Below are 17,381 nucleotides of genomic sequence, written 5' to 3' on the forward strand. Positions count from 1 at the left end.
TTAAACTTTTGAAATTAACGAGTGTTGATTTCAAGAAGCAGTTAGGTAATTTTTATTTAAGTCATGAATTAGGTAATTTTCTTGACGAGTAGCATTTGCCTAACCTAAAATTTATATTTAGATAATAGGTAGGGAGTAGGCTATCACCTCCCACAATCATGTTTTTGCCATCTCATTTATGGCCTACAAATGTGGCTACCCTTTAATTAACACAAATTCTGGTTTAATTTACATATTTTCTTAATAGGCTATTGATGGGTCTTTTTTTTCAAAAAAAGAAAAAAAAAAATTCACAGTTTCATGGCTTCTTTAATTTCAACACCTAATAACATGTGAAATGATTAGCATTAGCCATGTGAAAACTGGCTAATTAATTTTCTTAGGAGTCAAGAAGAATCTACTTGAATACACTATTCTACTTAATTATTATTATTATTATTATTTAATCAATTTTAAGTCTACCATGTCAAATCCCATGTTCACATGGAAACTACACATTATTTAATTTATAATCCCTTATGAATTGTGATTTCCCAACCAATTTGCATGCATATGCCAAGTATTTTGAGGTTGAATTAATTTTTTTCTTTAAAAAAAATAAATTATTAATGCTAAATAAACTCTTTTACTTTTAAAAATAAATAAAAAAAATTGAACTATAAATTATTTTTAATATAAATATAGTAAAAATTGTGTACAAGGATCTTTTAGCCCCCGCTAAGTTCTCGTTAGTAATTTTTTATATGTGATTTATAATATTCAATGGATATTTACTGCATCTTATAATAAATTAATAAGTTATTTTTTACCAAATTTTTCAAAAGACTTATCTATATAAATTATGACAAAGATGATGAATCAATAAATAAAATTTTTGAATCTTTCAGCAAAGAATAACTTATTAATCTACTCTAGAATATAGTAGATACTTAACAAAATATTATAAATTAGATATACAAGATTGCTGATGAGGAGCCTATATACTAGAAGACTTTTGTGCATGGCATTAATTGGATTTACATTAGAGGTAAATTAATATTTTTTTTATCTTTTTTTAAAAATTAAAGGGTTATTTACCCTAAAAATAATAAAATGACTTATTTGATTTATTTTTAAAATTTTAAAAACTTATTTAATTTTTTAAAAAATTTGAATGACTTATTTAAATGTCAAAACACTTTAAAAATTTATATAATTATTAATCATATTTTTAGGGCAAATAGGTCTTTTATCTAAAAAAAAATTTTGCTATTAGACTAAATTTACTTGTTTTGTACTTATATTAATCATTTTATTTAGGAAGCCAGCACATGATAAATTATGAACCTCATGCAGCTAGAAGGTAGCTTGATTGGCCTATGTATACTTGATTGCAGATGTAATTAGAAAGATTAATTATGCAACCTACATATTTAAGTATTGAACAATAGACCTGTTTCCTCATATCAATGACAAAACGAATCCATTAACATTATTTTTTTAATTGGATGAAATTGTTGAGATTTAAATTCTTAAATTTTCTATTATAATGAGTTAGATAATTATTAGATTAAAGAAATTTATATTCAATAAATTTAGAATTTGTATATCTGATCATTTTGTCATGAAAAATAATTAAGGACATAATTTGCTGATTTAAAAAAAAAAACTCTCATAAGTTTTAATAAAAATCATTAAATGGTGAAATTTTTCAAAAATTTCCATTATCATTAGGCTTTAATTTAATTTAATGGTACTGTAATATCTCAAATTTACATTTTAATTAAGTGTGTGTATATATATATATATATATATATTATTAGCATTAGATACTGCAAAAATTTCTTTTTGTTCAAAAAAGTTTAGGTAAGGGGAGACTCTCCTAGTTAATTAATTACAATGAAGTTTATAAATTACATATCAAGAAAGATGGTCGGTAAGGTTTATGTCATATTCAACAATATTAGCTGTTTTAATAACTGTTAGTTATTTTAGTAATTATCAACTGTTTTACTGCTGTCAGCTAACTGTTTGTTGTTTGATAAAACAATAATTAATTATTTATATAGTAATTTAAAGTAGAAATATTTAATAAAAATAACTGTTAGTTGTTTATTAATATAGTCAAAATGTTTTCTCAACATCTAAATACTAGCATAAATATTATGCTATCAAATAAGAGAATATTTTAACAAAAAGTTATATTAAAAGTTATCGTTAAACATGACTATTTTTTTTTTCTCAAAGATAGATACACACGGGATTCAGAAACCTTAAACTTATTAAATCTTGGAACCAAATTCTCGTTGAGAAAATAACTAGTTATTGCAATAGAAACAAAAACCTCAAAAATTGAAATGGAAATATGGGAAAAGAATTATTTCCCACTAACAAAGAAGGATTGAAAAAGGAAAGGAAGTCATGAAAATAGAAGGTGCAAATTAAAATTCCTGTGGCACAAATTGCATATGATGCGTAGACATCAGCATGGGAATTAAGGAAAGGGTTCCAAATTCTCAAAAGCACATGTCAATGCCTAGCCACAAATTAAAGTGGCATCTCTCCACTTCTTAGGAAATTCCATGTTACTTCTCATTTCACATGATATGTGATCAATCACCCATCAGCATGACGATTCATTGGGGACCATACATCCGATTAATTTTCTATTTTTGACTCTTTCTATAGTAATTAATTAAGCTGTGAAATCATTGATACTATTTCAAATTCATGTTTAATTTATTAATTTGTCCAAGAACAATTTGATAGATCATAAATACTATGCCAATAAGTGGATAGATCATAACTACTTTGCCAATAAGTGGAACCTAAAAGGTGAAACTTGTGGGTTTCTAAATTACATAAAGTTGTTCAAAGGAACAAGTTTTATATTTTGCCACCATTTGTCATATGATGGTTTCCCTATGCAAACAAATAAAGTTAAAAGTTTTTGTTTTCTCATTTTTTTTATCATAATTAATGATGACATAATGACTCAATTTTACTAATCCTATTATTTTTAAGATTTTTTCAAAAAAAATTAAAAATAAAATACTCGAAAATTTAATTAATTTCTTAAATATGATATATCAAAGTGATCTTTACTACCTTCACAATTTTATAAATTAACTGATTTTTTAAATAAATTTAAGATTAAGACTCCATTTGTTTCACAGAAAATAACTTATATATGAAAAATATATTTTCCATAAATGTTAAATTAATTATATGTACTTATTTCATATATGTATAAATGTGTTCACATTTCAATAAGATTATCAAAATTTAAAAAATGAAAAATGGCTTTTTCTTTTGAAAAATAAAAGTCATTTTCTTTAAAATGAAAGTCATTTTCTTTAAAAATGACTTAATTTTTCCTTTAATGAAAAAAATATTTTTTACATTTTTTAGCGTTTGGACACTCAAAAAAATAAGTTAACATAAAATATTTTCTTGATTAAAGAGAAAATTAATTCATTTTTAAGAAAAATAACTTACTCTTTTTAAAAGAGAAAATCATTTTTTATTTTTTAAATTTTGATAATTTTATTAAAATACGAAAATACTTACATTTATATTATATAAATAAATACTATTAATTTAATATTATAACTAAACAATAAAAAATATATTCATGAAAATTATTTTTTTTAAAAATATTTTCTATAAAAAATACTTTTCATATATAAATTATTTTCTATTAAATAAATGAAATCTAATTATTATTTTTTATTTTTTAGTTTGTACACGCGGTGTTCCTAGCTGCTCATGCAAATGATGCTAATATGGTGTGATTAGGTAAAGCACCCTTAATAACATTCTAGATAAAGTTTATCTGAAACTACAGTCTGCTTCCGCTGTTCTAACCACTTGTTGGTTCTTTTTCAATATTTTGTCTTCTTTCTCCTTCTTTAGAATTTTGTTTTAATGGTGGGGGCAAAGAAGAGGCCTAGGATATGATGCTCTCCTCAAGTCTTTCACCATTGAAGAACAACTTTCAAAAGTAGCTCAACAACAAAAGTATATGCAAATAATTATTAAAAAGAAAAAGGAAAGAAAGAAGAAGAATAACAATTTAAAAAGTATGACTTTCTCATGTAGCTAGGAACATGCGTGTTAGTTTTATCTCCTGCATCACACGAGAGGCCTTCTTTTCTTTGCTGATTAATGCTAAGCAATCATGATTTGAAACAACACAAGTACATGTTTTTTTTTTCCCACTACTTTTTTATAATTTTGCATATATAATTGGGAAGGGCCTCTCCCTCTGTTTATATATATATATATATATATATATAAAAGAAATAAATAAATTTATATACTTTTAATCGAGGGTTAAAAAAGAAACTTTAGACTAAACAAATTTTTATGCCTTTTAATTGAGGTCAAATAAGACCTAATTTAATAAGATATTATTTTTTAATAATAAATTTTTTTCTTAATTTTTGAATATTAAAAATTATTTATTATTTTTAATTAAAATAAAATTTAAAAGAAATTGAAAAAAGTGATAAAAAATTATTTTATATTAAAATTATTATTTTGATAAAAAAAATATTTTAATATTAAAAAAAATATTTTATTGGATAATAACTTATTTAGTCTTAATTAAAAAGTATAAGAATTTTTTTTTCATATAAACCATCAATTCCCTAAAATGACTATTTAGTTTCCCAATTTAAGTTGTTATTGAAAAAAATTATTTGAAATGTTTAAAATTTAATTTTAATTTAAAATTCACAAATTTGTATAAAAAAATACCAAAATAATTTTTTTTCTTAACTCTTAGTGTAATTTAATCATCTCCAAGCAACCATTGTTTTTTTTTAATTACATTTAAATTAATTATGGCATAGTCAATTAATTTTGAGTAAAATCCTTTTACTTTGACTAAAATTTCCATCTTCCAGTAATGTTCCTTGTACTTGCTCTCATATTGAACATTGTAATTATGCATAGAGAGTGGGTTATGCAAATGTGATGGTTAAAAAGATTAAAAAAAAGGAGTTGACAATCATCTACAAAATAATAAAATTTTAGAGTACTAGTTTATTAACTATATATATGATCAAATGCAAATATTAATAAAATAAATATTTTTTATTATTTTACTATGCAATTGAACTTATTTTAATTTAGAATCACACAGTAATTTAAATCTGAGTGTCATATAGATTATAAATCCATAAATAAATCTTAAAAGGTTAATTGTTATAATTTTCTTGTAAACAGTTTTTATCTACTTAATTTTAATAAAATTTACATTAAAAATTATAATTTTTAAATATTATTATAAAAGTAATATTTTTTTATATAAATAACTCTAATTAAATTTTGAATAGGTAAATCATAATTTAATCGCTAAAGTTTGCTTAAATCTATAATTTAGTTCTTGTGGATTTAAAACCAATCAATTTAAATTTTAATAAACCTATAAGTTAGTCCATACCATTGGAATTTTAATTAAATTACTATTAATTCTAACAAAATACTAAAATGCTCTTAACTTTATTTTCAATTTAAAAATAATTTACTCTCTGATATTTTAATAAAATATTTTATTTTATTAACAAATTAGTTCTTGAGATCTAAATTATGAGTGGGTTAGCACAATTCAATAACAACACATAACCCCTCTAAACCAGGCAAGTCTCACACAAACTAACAACTCAATTATAAGACTTAAAATAGACATTTTACAAAAGTCATTCAAACTATCTCTAAAAATTCTAAAATTTTGCCTCGCGGTCTTTAACAATGCTATAAGGCTATTGCAAAAGGAATTATAATTTTCTAAGCACCCATGAATATTTTACTGATTTTTATTGTATTCTTGGTACTAAGTAAATAAGGAAACTTAGGGTTTGGGTTTACCTATGCCGATTTTGATGCCTGGAACGTGTTCGGAGCGTCTGAAAATGGTGAGGAGGACTGCGATTTTGACCATATTCCTAAACGGCTCCAGTAGATTGTTTGCTCGGCCCCAAAATGCAAATTCGGGCACCGATTAAATTTTCTTGAAATGAATACACCTACGTGAAACTCACAACATTAGGAGTTATGATAAAATATTTATGAAATTAAGTAAGCTTATTTAAAGCTCAAAAAATCACTACGAAGTTCGTGCGATCCACTGAATTTTTAGAGTTAGAAATTTTTGAAATTTATATTGTCGCGAAACTCTCGTCGAGTGAAGCATGCCAGTACTCTCAGAATCTCCATAGGGTTCCTAGTTTGGGAAAAATTTAACTTAAAAATCGAAATGAGCTAAAATTTTTCGGGCTAAAATTTGACAAACCATTCGATGAAAATTTGTGATCTTAGAAAACTCTTGAAGTGTAGATATTGTTTGGGATAAGACTCGGTCCGATTAGTAGCCGAATGGGCCAGATTTTGGCCGAGAAGCTCAAGAGTTGCGCTGCACAAAGGGGGCACTTTGGCACTTTTTTTTGGCCAGCTGGGACATTGGCGAGCGGTAGGGAGGGCTCTTGTAAGTGCGTCGGTGAGCTAAGAAGGGAGGGGTTGCAGTTGGTCAGCAAGGGGAGGAGAGAGGAGAGAGGAGAGAGAAAAGAGAGAAGGAAGGGGAGGTGCTGATATCGCTATGTGAGGGGGAGAAAAAGAGTTGGGCCGATTCGATTCGATTGATTAGATTCGATCCGGTTCGATTCAGAATACCAAAAATTAAATTTTTACTCTGTCCTGAAATCCAAAACGAGGCCAAAAATATCAAAAATTTTACTAAAATCTTAGAAAAATTTTTGGAGTCCAAATATATTTTTGGTTTTGTTACGTGATCTTTACATTAATTTTTAAAAATCGACAAAGTTTATTGTTTTTGAAAAATTAAACCCGATTTTAAAAATTCAAAAAATTTCAAATGAATTTTCAAAATATTTAACAAAATAAAATATTAATATTTACATATAAAATAATTATATTAAAAATTCATAGTATTACACATATATTTTGCAAGTTGATTCTTAAATACTATAACTACTTACAAATAAGTCCTTATAATTTTGTAAAATTCTATTTGTTATTATAATTATATTTATCAATTTGTAATATTTTCATAAATTATGTTATATATATATATATAAGAAAAATGAATACGAATTTAGATGCAAATTGTTAATAAAATAAACATTAGGGGGCTAAATTGTGTTTGGATTGAAAATAAAGTTAAAAATATTTTGATTATTCTTGCTAAATTTATTGGAAAATTAATAATGATTATAACAAAAGAAAATAACTTTTAAGTTTATTAAAATGTCAAGAACTAATTAAAACTATAAGTTTTAAATTGTAAGTCTAAACTAAATATGAGAGTCTAAATTATTTATAAAATAAAATTTCATGAATTAAATTATTTTTAAATTAAAAATAAAATTAAAAATATTTTAATCACTTTTAGTAGAATCAATAATAATTTAGCTAAAATTTTAATGATATGGATTAATTTATAAATTTATTAAAATATTAAAAATTAAATTACTTAATTCTAAACCTATAAAAATTAAATTATAAATTTAAATAAATTTTAAAGACTAAATTAAAATCCCTCTTAAACAAACATACAGAAAAATAAATAGCATGATCCAATGGTCAAAAACCTTATTATTATTTTTCTTATAGATTTAACAGCGTAGTGATTGATTGGACTGAAAGAGTTTGGTGCTCCTCGTAACTGAAAGCCGCCGAAATGGTGGAAATTAATACTCAAAGACTTATATTTTCGTCTCTAACCCCTTCTTTTTTTTTTTTTTTTAATTTTATTTTCCCTTAAAAAAATATAAAAAAGGAAAGAAAGAAATTTAGAAGATTTACTATTTATTTATTTATTTATTTCTCCGAATGGAAGATTTACTAATTGAAAACAACACAAAGTTGTTGATGGACTTTTCTTTTTCAAAGGGAGCAGCTGGCTCACACCACTAGCCCTGCCCAAAATCTCATCTCTATCCGCTAATCTTGTATAATGAGTAGGGTGACCTATAAAATATTAGTTAAAAAAGAACACAAAAATAATTTAATTTTATTGAAAGAATGAAATGTCCTTCCTTTCAATCTCAGTCGTTTGATTAATTTCTCTCCTTGGAATCCCTCTTTCTAGCAACCTTGCATGTTTGATAGAATTAAATGTCTTATTTAGTTTAAATGGCTTACCTCTTCACTTCCCAATGAATAACTTAATTAGGTTGAGGTAAATAACTTATTTCTTAGAAAGTGGAGGAATTAAAAATCTTAATTTTTTAAGGAGTTAAAGATAATGGTCAACCAAATAAATTAAAATTTAACGGTAAGCTCTTGAATCTACTTATTGCTAATCAAATAAGGCCGAAATAAAAGATCTTGGAGAGGAAGTCTATGGAGGCGCTCCTGCGCCTTTAGGCTTCATTATTTCCTCAAATTGGAGGAGGAAAGGTAACTAAAGTGAATTTTTAGAGAAGAAGATGACAACGGAGGAAGATTACTTTTTTAATTTTCTAATGTAAGCTTTTGTTTTTAAAATTGAATTAAATTGAATTTAGTGTGATATATAAATAATTTATTAGGTATTTTTATTAGATTAATAAAGAGTAATTATAATTTTAACATATAATTAATATCATTTGAATACTTAAATAGATTAAATTATATTTTTTACCTCATTAATATTTATATCCTTTTAAGGGTTAAAGGCTAATCTTGAGAAATTGGGTTAATAAATATATTTTTTAAAAATTAAAATTTATAAGAGTAATATTTAACTCTTATGATGTACCGACAAAAAGTTAAAAAATTAATATTTAAATGTTACACTAATAAATTTTAATCTTTAAAAATAATAATTATTAATTTAAGTTCCACATTTGACTCTTCAAGAAAGTATAAAATATTAATGAGGTCAAAAGTTAATTTAATATTTAAATAATATTAATAAGAGGTTAAAAGTTATAACAATAATAATTATTCTTTATTAATTTCATATTAAATATTACATATTTAAAAAATTAATAGTTAAAAAATTAAAATAGAATTTTATTGATATATATAATTTTTAAAAACATTTCTAATCTTGCTCATGGGCTTGAGCCCAATTTGTTTGTAAAAAATTGAGGATGTAGGTAAAAATTTTTTCAGTGCTGGCTTCAATCTAATCTACTTTTATACTACAATACCTATAAATTATTCAATAGATAAATTTTTATCATTAATTATGATGAAATCATCATAATTAATAATTATATTTTAAAAATTATATTTTAGAATTTAATAAAATACAAATACTTGAGTATTTGATCTTTAAATTACTAACTAGTCATTTTTACCTACATTTTATGCGAATTGAGGTTTTTTTTTTCAATTTCATTAAATTATAAAATTTATTATATTTGCATGTCTATATATATATATATATATATATATATATATATATAATTTATATTTTTTACTTTTCTAAAGAATTTGTGATTTTTATTTTCATTTATTTTCATATTCTCATAATTATTTAAAGTCTATCTCAAATTGGGTTATTAGAATAAAATTTCTTTCAGGTATTTATAATGAAGTAAATGAAATAGTGTATAAATCTAATGTCGCATAAAAAATAAAAAGAGAATGAAAAATTAAAATTAACATATATAAAATTTGCTTTGGAATAATACATGGAAAATTGTAATAAATATATTAAAACTGAAATTAATTATGAAAATTAAAATAACTAAATTAAATTAGAATTTCATGAAAAAGTATGCATTTTTTTTTAATATTATGGCTTATAATTTTGGAAGAAATGAACCAATTAGATTATTTTGTGAAGATAAGAATTAACTATTGTTTGGGCATGGATGATGCAATGAAAATGACCGAGTATGGCCGCATGAAAGGTGATTAAGGAAGACCTTTCTGTGCAGTGTATGCGGGTGGTGAAAGCAGCTGGGAAGCATTGAGATGGAAATGGTGCTGTTAGTCAAACCACGAAGCATTGCTTGCAGAAAATCTCCGTGCATGGGCCAAGCGTTCCACTGTGAGATTTCATGAACATCGCAGTGATTAAGGCAGATGTGGCAATCTCAACTACCAAAATTTTACGTACTAAAAACGTTGGTATGCACAACCTGGTGTGATTAAAACCATGCGGTGTATTTGTTATACTGTGCAAGGTGCAAACTCGCAAATAGCAATTCTTGCCCACTCTACTCATTCCAGATTTTTCACTCTGTGGGCCTTCTTCTAACCTGTTGGAAATATTTCAACTCGCTTGGCTCAAATTTCAAGAAGGGATCCTCAGGATTTAAATCAATGTCCTGTATTGCTAGCTCGACCAAGGAAATGGTCCCCAACATCGAGCCAGTTGGCTAACTTGAAGATGGTTGCTTATTAATTTTCAAAAAAATCAACTCCTTGTCTGAAACAATTAATCATGTTTATGGTTTCTTATAGTTGATGACAGAGGTGCTTTGAGTGTAGAGATGAAGATTTTTTTTTTTCAAAGAAAGGTCATGTAATACCAAGGCATTGGATTAGGAGAGTTGATAGATGCCTGGCTTTATAGTTACATAGCCATGTGAGTCCTGTTTGAGAAGCCACTGCCATTATCCGGAAATTGTCAATTTCACAATTTCGTTTATATATATATATATATATATATCTAGAGATCGATATAGCTATAAATCCTCCATCACCCATGTGGAAATCAAATGCTGATCAGGAGTGAGAAGGCTAGCTAGCTGGGCCTCGCTCGTCGCACGCCCAAAACGAAGCTAGCTGCAGCACACTCCTGGCCGAGCCTCGAGTATTTTGCTAGGTACTTCGTATTCACATAAACCTTTAGAAACCATGGAGTCATATGATTATTTTTTTTTTCTTTAAGTGGAGAGTCTGATCAGTTCTAGTTTCCCATTAAAGTGTTTTATTAAATTTAAGAAATGGAAATTTAAGGGGGAAATTTATAATTTAGTATTTTAAATTGTGTTCTACGTTACACTTTAATCTCTGAATTTTAAAAAATTATTTATTTAATTTTTAGGTTCTGCACTATAATATATTTTAATTTCTAAATTTTTAAAAATTAATTATTTAATTTTTAAAATTTATACTATATCACGTTTCAGTCTCTATAATTTTAATATATTAAATAATTTAATATTTTATCAATAAATGAAATTATTATAAATATTAAAATTATATAAATTAAATTACTTTATATATTAAAATAAAAGAGGCTAAATACTTTATTTTTTAAAATTTAAGAATTATAATATAATATAAAATTTAAAGATTAAAAAATTAATTTTTTAAAACTTAGAGGTTAAAATATAATATAAAGAAAAAATTGAAGACCAAATTAAAAATTTTCCTTGTATGGAAGTACTCTGTACTCTAACCTGCCAGTATAACACAAAGTACAGTGTCTGTATTTTAAAATTGAACCTGGAGATTGGAATATTTATGTAATGTTATATTAATGATGAGCTAGTCACTAGCTAGCTATAACTAGAGTATACTGCTATGCAAAGTAAAAACTGTTATTAATTCATAATTAGAAAGCTTAATTATGTCACTAACATGGGTAAAGTTTATTATATTAATTAATGAACTGCACCAAACATTTGCCAGGAGCTTCTGCATCATATGTGAGTTGGCAGTTTGAATCTCTGAATCAATCACATGTAACTCAGTGCTTAATGCACAAATTAATTGAATTAATTGGAAATTAATCTCCACCTTTCAAGCATTTAGGCATTCAATTATGAGAATGTTAAAGGACTAGGATGAGTATCATGATGCTTGATCATGGAAAGTTCAAGTAGTACTACATGTTCATCTTCAAATCATGCAGAGGTACACTTCCACCCGCCAAAGTGCATTAAAAATGATATAATAATTGTGCGCATATATAATTATATATTATGTTCTTGTATTTCTATGGATATATAGGCCTCTTGTTGTCCATGTGGTCATGTCCTCCTTCAGTGATATGGTGCCCATAATTGTGACCCAAATTTGCTGCTTTGTAGCTTGATCGATCATTCCTCAGCTTTTACAGTGCATATGCCAACATTTTCTAGATAGAATAGCTAAGCTAGCCAACCCCACAATTCTTCTTTGTCTAAAAATTCCACAGCCTTGTTCGGTGCTTCTAGCAGGATCCCATGAATGTTGTTAGCATATCAAAAATCATAGTACAAGTTATTAACATTGTAGGGAATAGGGATGGAAATCAAGCGTCTAAAATCTTGAAGAATTATTGCATATGTTCGATGTATTAAGCATATGCTATGATTATCTTAAATCTTTATATTGTCCTAAAGTAATTTTTTTTAAAAAGAAAAAAAGAAGGATAGAGTTTACATTGACACATGCTATCGTGAGCCTTACATTAGCTGCTCTTTAAATAGAGGGAGCCCCCACATGAAAGAGGGGCTTGCTATAGCTGCTCCTTTCATATTAATGCGAAGCTTGAACCCTCATCCACTTTCTTCTTGCAATCGCAAGAGCAATGAGGTCTGTCTCTCACCTGTCTGCTTAAAGGATAATTCAATGTACATCGTTGTCCATTGAAGAAACCACCAATGGTCGTTAGACGATCGCATTCTCCAGTCTTATTTGGTGAAAAAAACAAAAATAATAATAAAGAAAAAAAAAAAACAAAAGGGAAAATGAATGCCTGGATTAGGTATTTCAATTTCCAATTTCCCGTCAATCTTTTCAACGTTAATATCGTCTCCTATCTTCTCTTTTCATTCATGGTGGGCTATGAGGACATTTCGATTTTCTTTTTGGACTTATATCATGTGGCTATGAAAAATTCCTTTAAAGACCAATTTTTCATACTTCATAATCCACAATTGGACCTTTAACTTCCAAGTTCAAGTTGTTAAATTCAATGATATCATAATTTGAGGAGGGGCAAAATTCCATTTACATTTGTTGCCTGATAATAAAGGGTATTTTTCTTTGGATATGCAATAATAAAGGGTATTTGAAATCAAGTTAAAATTGAAATGGCTAGCTTTTGATCGGTCTACTAAAGAGGGTTTTACTCTGACACCCAAATTAAAAATAATAAAATGAGAGAAGATACAAGTCAGATTATGACATTAAGTTGTGATCTCATACTTATTAAAGGTGTAATTGTAGTTAAAAAGTCATAATCTTCAGAGGACTTTCACTTTTAATCGGAGCATATGGCATTATCCGTTAAATAGTTTACAAACCAGCTTAAACATGAAGGAGATTTACATGCATTGAAGAATTTTAGTCTGTCAACCTGCTAGAATTGAGATCGATTCGAGATCACTCAAAATAAGTATTCGAAAGAGCATCTCAGTCAGAAATTTTTTTATCTAAACTCGTTTGATTATGAATTTAAGACAAAATGTATGATAAAATCTACTTATTAAATATATGAATCTCATATATTTATATTTTAAATTCATAATAAATCAAATTTAGATAAAAATTTCTCTCTCAACTGGATCATCCAATGAAATTACGCTCTATTATCAAACGTCTCAAGCAATATCAATTTCCAAATCACTGTCAATCCTCCTTTTGTGATTGACCAAGCAACGGATTATTGAAAATACATGCGTAACACATTGTTAAAAAGGACAAAATTTTGGCATATTTATTTTTTGCAAAAATATATTGAAGTGATCAATGTGATAAAAATTATAAGGCTGTATTCTCTCCCTTGTTGCTCAATCGGGCCCAATTCTTATTCAATACAAAGATAGACTAATAAAGTGACTCGTTTAGTTTGCTCCACACGTGTTGAGACATGTATAAATTGCTATTACAAAAGTAACGGTTCAATTACTTATTTGATGTTTGTGCTGATTGTAAGCAAAGGAAGGCTAGAGTATGGTCCTCACTTTTCTTACAAAATTAGGGTTTCGTTTTTGTAAATGTATGTTTTAATTCAAAATTTTCAATTTTTTTACATAATAGTCCAATTATTGAAAAGAGAGAGAAAGAGAGATAGTAACAAATGGAAGCAAAATGAATTGAGAAAGAATAATGGAAAGTTGTTCTTACTGATTTTGTTCTTCTATGGTGGATTCTTGAGATTGTGGGGTTTGAAGACTGAGATTTTTTTTTTTAATGTAATAGTCCAATTATTTAAAATTCATGAAAATTTGATTCAATTTTTGAATTGAATTTGGGGAGAACGTGCCAGATATCACATGATACTTCAGCTAAATATTTTACGTTTTTATGTGATAAAGGAGGAGAGTTGTAGTAGATGACAATCAGCGTAAAAATTTCGTCACACCTTATGATATAAATTCAAATGATATAAATATTGGGGCGTTCTCTACTTAATATTTTTGAGAATTTAATCCAAAATCATTTAGAGTGGAGAAAGAGAATTCATATAGCCGATCATAAATTTTTTGAGATAAAAATTGTATGTGAGACTCACATGCCACATAATCATTAACCCAACACACACCAACAGAGAGAGAGAAGAGAGAAAGTAACAAATGGAAGCAAAATGGATTGAGAAGGAACAATGAAAAGCTGTTCTTGCTGATTTTGTTCTTCTAGAGTGGATTCTTGAGATTGTGGAATTTGGATACTGAGATTTATTTGAGTTTTGGAAGAGATTGAATTAGGGACAAATAGAATGGGTGTGTGTTTGTGGTTAATGATTATGTGGCATGAGGGACACTCTCCCTAAATCTAATTCAAAAATTGAATAAAATGTCCATAAATTTTAAATAGTTCGACTATTAGGCCAAAATTGAAACTTTTGAATTAAAATGCAAATTCAGATATTTGTTTTTTTTCTTTTAATCAGGCCTACGATATTATCTTGAAGTTATCAAATTTTTCCTAGATTGATTAGTTTAGTTATTTATCAATTCACTAACTTAATGGATGCCCTCAACACATTATCTGTGTCATATGATTATAACTAAATACCTGAAAAAGTTCCTTTGTTTGATCCCCACTTTTTTGGTTCACATTTTCGGTCAAGTCGAGCGTTTAGCTTCCTTGGTGCCTTTCCCTCCCTCCTTAGGAATGGGAAGGCCCTCCCTTTACCAGAACTTGGGTCGATCCTCCTCGCTTTTGGTTTGGCTGTATATAGTTTTTTTATTATGGTTTGTTTTGCCACATCGAGGTGCTTCAAGTGAGGGTCTTTGTGTAAATCTGTGTTGCGTCTCTGGTGTTGAAGTGGTCTTGGCCGAAGTAGAGAGGTGGAAGATTGAGTAGTTTTCGAGGTTGGCATCCGACCCAATTGTTGTCCAACGCCCCCTTCTCTGAGTTAGCTCCATTGTCCTCGCATGTTGGCGCCTCTGTGTTTTTTAAGTATAGGATGCTCAATTAGAGAAAGGGCTTATTACCCATTTAGGTAACAGTAAGTGACGATGTAGCTGTTAAAGTGCTCTCCTTTGATTTGCTGAGTCTGTCTGTTCTGAGTCCTATACGACTTGGTAGTTTGGCTTCTATGCTAGTACGTTGCGGTGCTACTAATGCGGGCAGGTGCCCGTGGGTTGTTTTCTTCACCATTACCGATGGTGTGTTACGGTGGTACCCTGGAGGAGGCAGCTAGAAGCTTCACCTGTGCAAGCATTTGGAGATTTCCTTAGAGCCATCTAGTGGGCCGGTCCATCAATTTGGGATTTTTTTTTTTTTATTTCTATGTTTTGCTTTGGAGGGACTTGGGCCTCCGACCTTTTGTACTGCTCCCAAATTTAATAAAATTTTATATTTCGTGGTTAAAAAAAAAAAGGCCGTGTGTTGATATCTCGTAAGTATTGCCTAATGATATCAGTCGGATAAAATTCAGTCAAATTGGATTTGTAAAAATATCGAATTCGGTTACATTATCAAAACCTAGCCATTGAGGGAATGAATGGCAGTGATTAGGGAATTGGATAGGACCCATGAGCTAAAGAAGGCATAATGCCTGGTGGGTTCCATTTGGGTACGGAAGAAAAGAGGCCATTTTGGAGTTAAATGCTTCCCACTCCTGCAGGCTACAACTGGACTTCTCCATACTTTAGCCCAAGTTTTAGATAATTTCCATAGCTTGGAGGATCAAGGATAGCCATTGCCAGGACAGGAAGTCAGGACCCATCTCCAACACCGAAATTACCAAACGACCAAAACCCGTGTGCAAAATTACGATGCTTCCGTCCAACCGCAAATGGAGTTAGGATCAAAGCTTTTCAACAGCATTAATGGCATGCCTCGGAGACTAACTTACTGAGGATATAGAGTTAAGATGTGCGTTTACTATTTGGAGGTACCAAGGACAGACATTCGAGGAGGGGACCCCTCATGCCTGTCACGTGCTACAAGTCCTAAGACAAGAGACAGCTGCCTAACAAAACCCAATCCTCTTCAATCTTCACTTTATCTTTTATTATCCCTCATGGTTGTGCTAAGCTTCATACGATTGGATCCCCTCCACGTGACACTGTCTTCATTCTTAACTATGAAATGCAACTTGAGAAACTGTCAATCAGATTTTTTCTTGCCAACTTCTTCCGCAGATATCTCTCCTATAGCCTGTTAATGGAAGCTTTCCAGTGTTTGGTTTGTTTAGACCTCGTTGAATTTTGATGTTATTTATTGAGACAAAAATTATTTTCTATTGCTGCTCATCCTATTTGGATTAGTTTTTTTCATTTTCTTTTTATAACTAGCTTCAATTAGAATTTAAATTTAAGACCACACAGTTTTAAAAACGATTTTAATATCAATAACAGCTCGTTAATGAATTTGTTCCGCATCTTATTGACTAACTTTCTAATTTTAAAATCAAATTAATATGGAAAAAGATTCGTTTTTTTGCCCTTCTTTGTGAGTCCTTTTAACTAGATAAAGAAAGCAAAATTCTACTCCATTTCGATATTATCAATGATTTTCAATCTCCAAAATTTATAAACCATAAATGGGGATTTAACGAATGAGTTGATTAACTAATAATTATCTTCAACTCGATTTGTCTCTTCAAATTATATGAACCATCAAATTTGTAGCATCTTTTGCTTTGGGATTTTGTGTTTTACTTTTCTTTTGGCGCAAAAGCAGTGAGCTTTTGATAGAGACAGGGTCCAATAACAGTAGACATACAATGAGCAAGGTTTGATATTGAAACAACTGGATACATGCATGGGCAAGTAGAGTCAAGCGCTCAAGCCGCAGCGCTACAATTTCTTTTTCTCCTTTACTAGCCTTTTTCATAGTTTCCAAGAAAAAAAATAAGAATCCAGATTTCACAATATTGTGGAGCTTTTGTCCATTATGATTACAAAAAAAGAATTGCAAAAGAAAATGGGAAACGCTTTTCCATCCCTTTTACACGTGAAAACCTTTCCTTTCAGCTTTTTACAGATTAAACCAGCCTCCCACTCCTCTTCTTGCCAATCTTTAAAGTAGAAATGTGATTTTCATAGAGC

This window comes from Hevea brasiliensis, chromosome 5 (assembly GCF_030052815.1).
Source record: "Hevea brasiliensis isolate MT/VB/25A 57/8 chromosome 5, ASM3005281v1, whole genome shotgun sequence".
Lineage (NCBI taxonomy): Eukaryota > Viridiplantae > Streptophyta > Magnoliopsida > Malpighiales > Euphorbiaceae > Hevea > Hevea brasiliensis.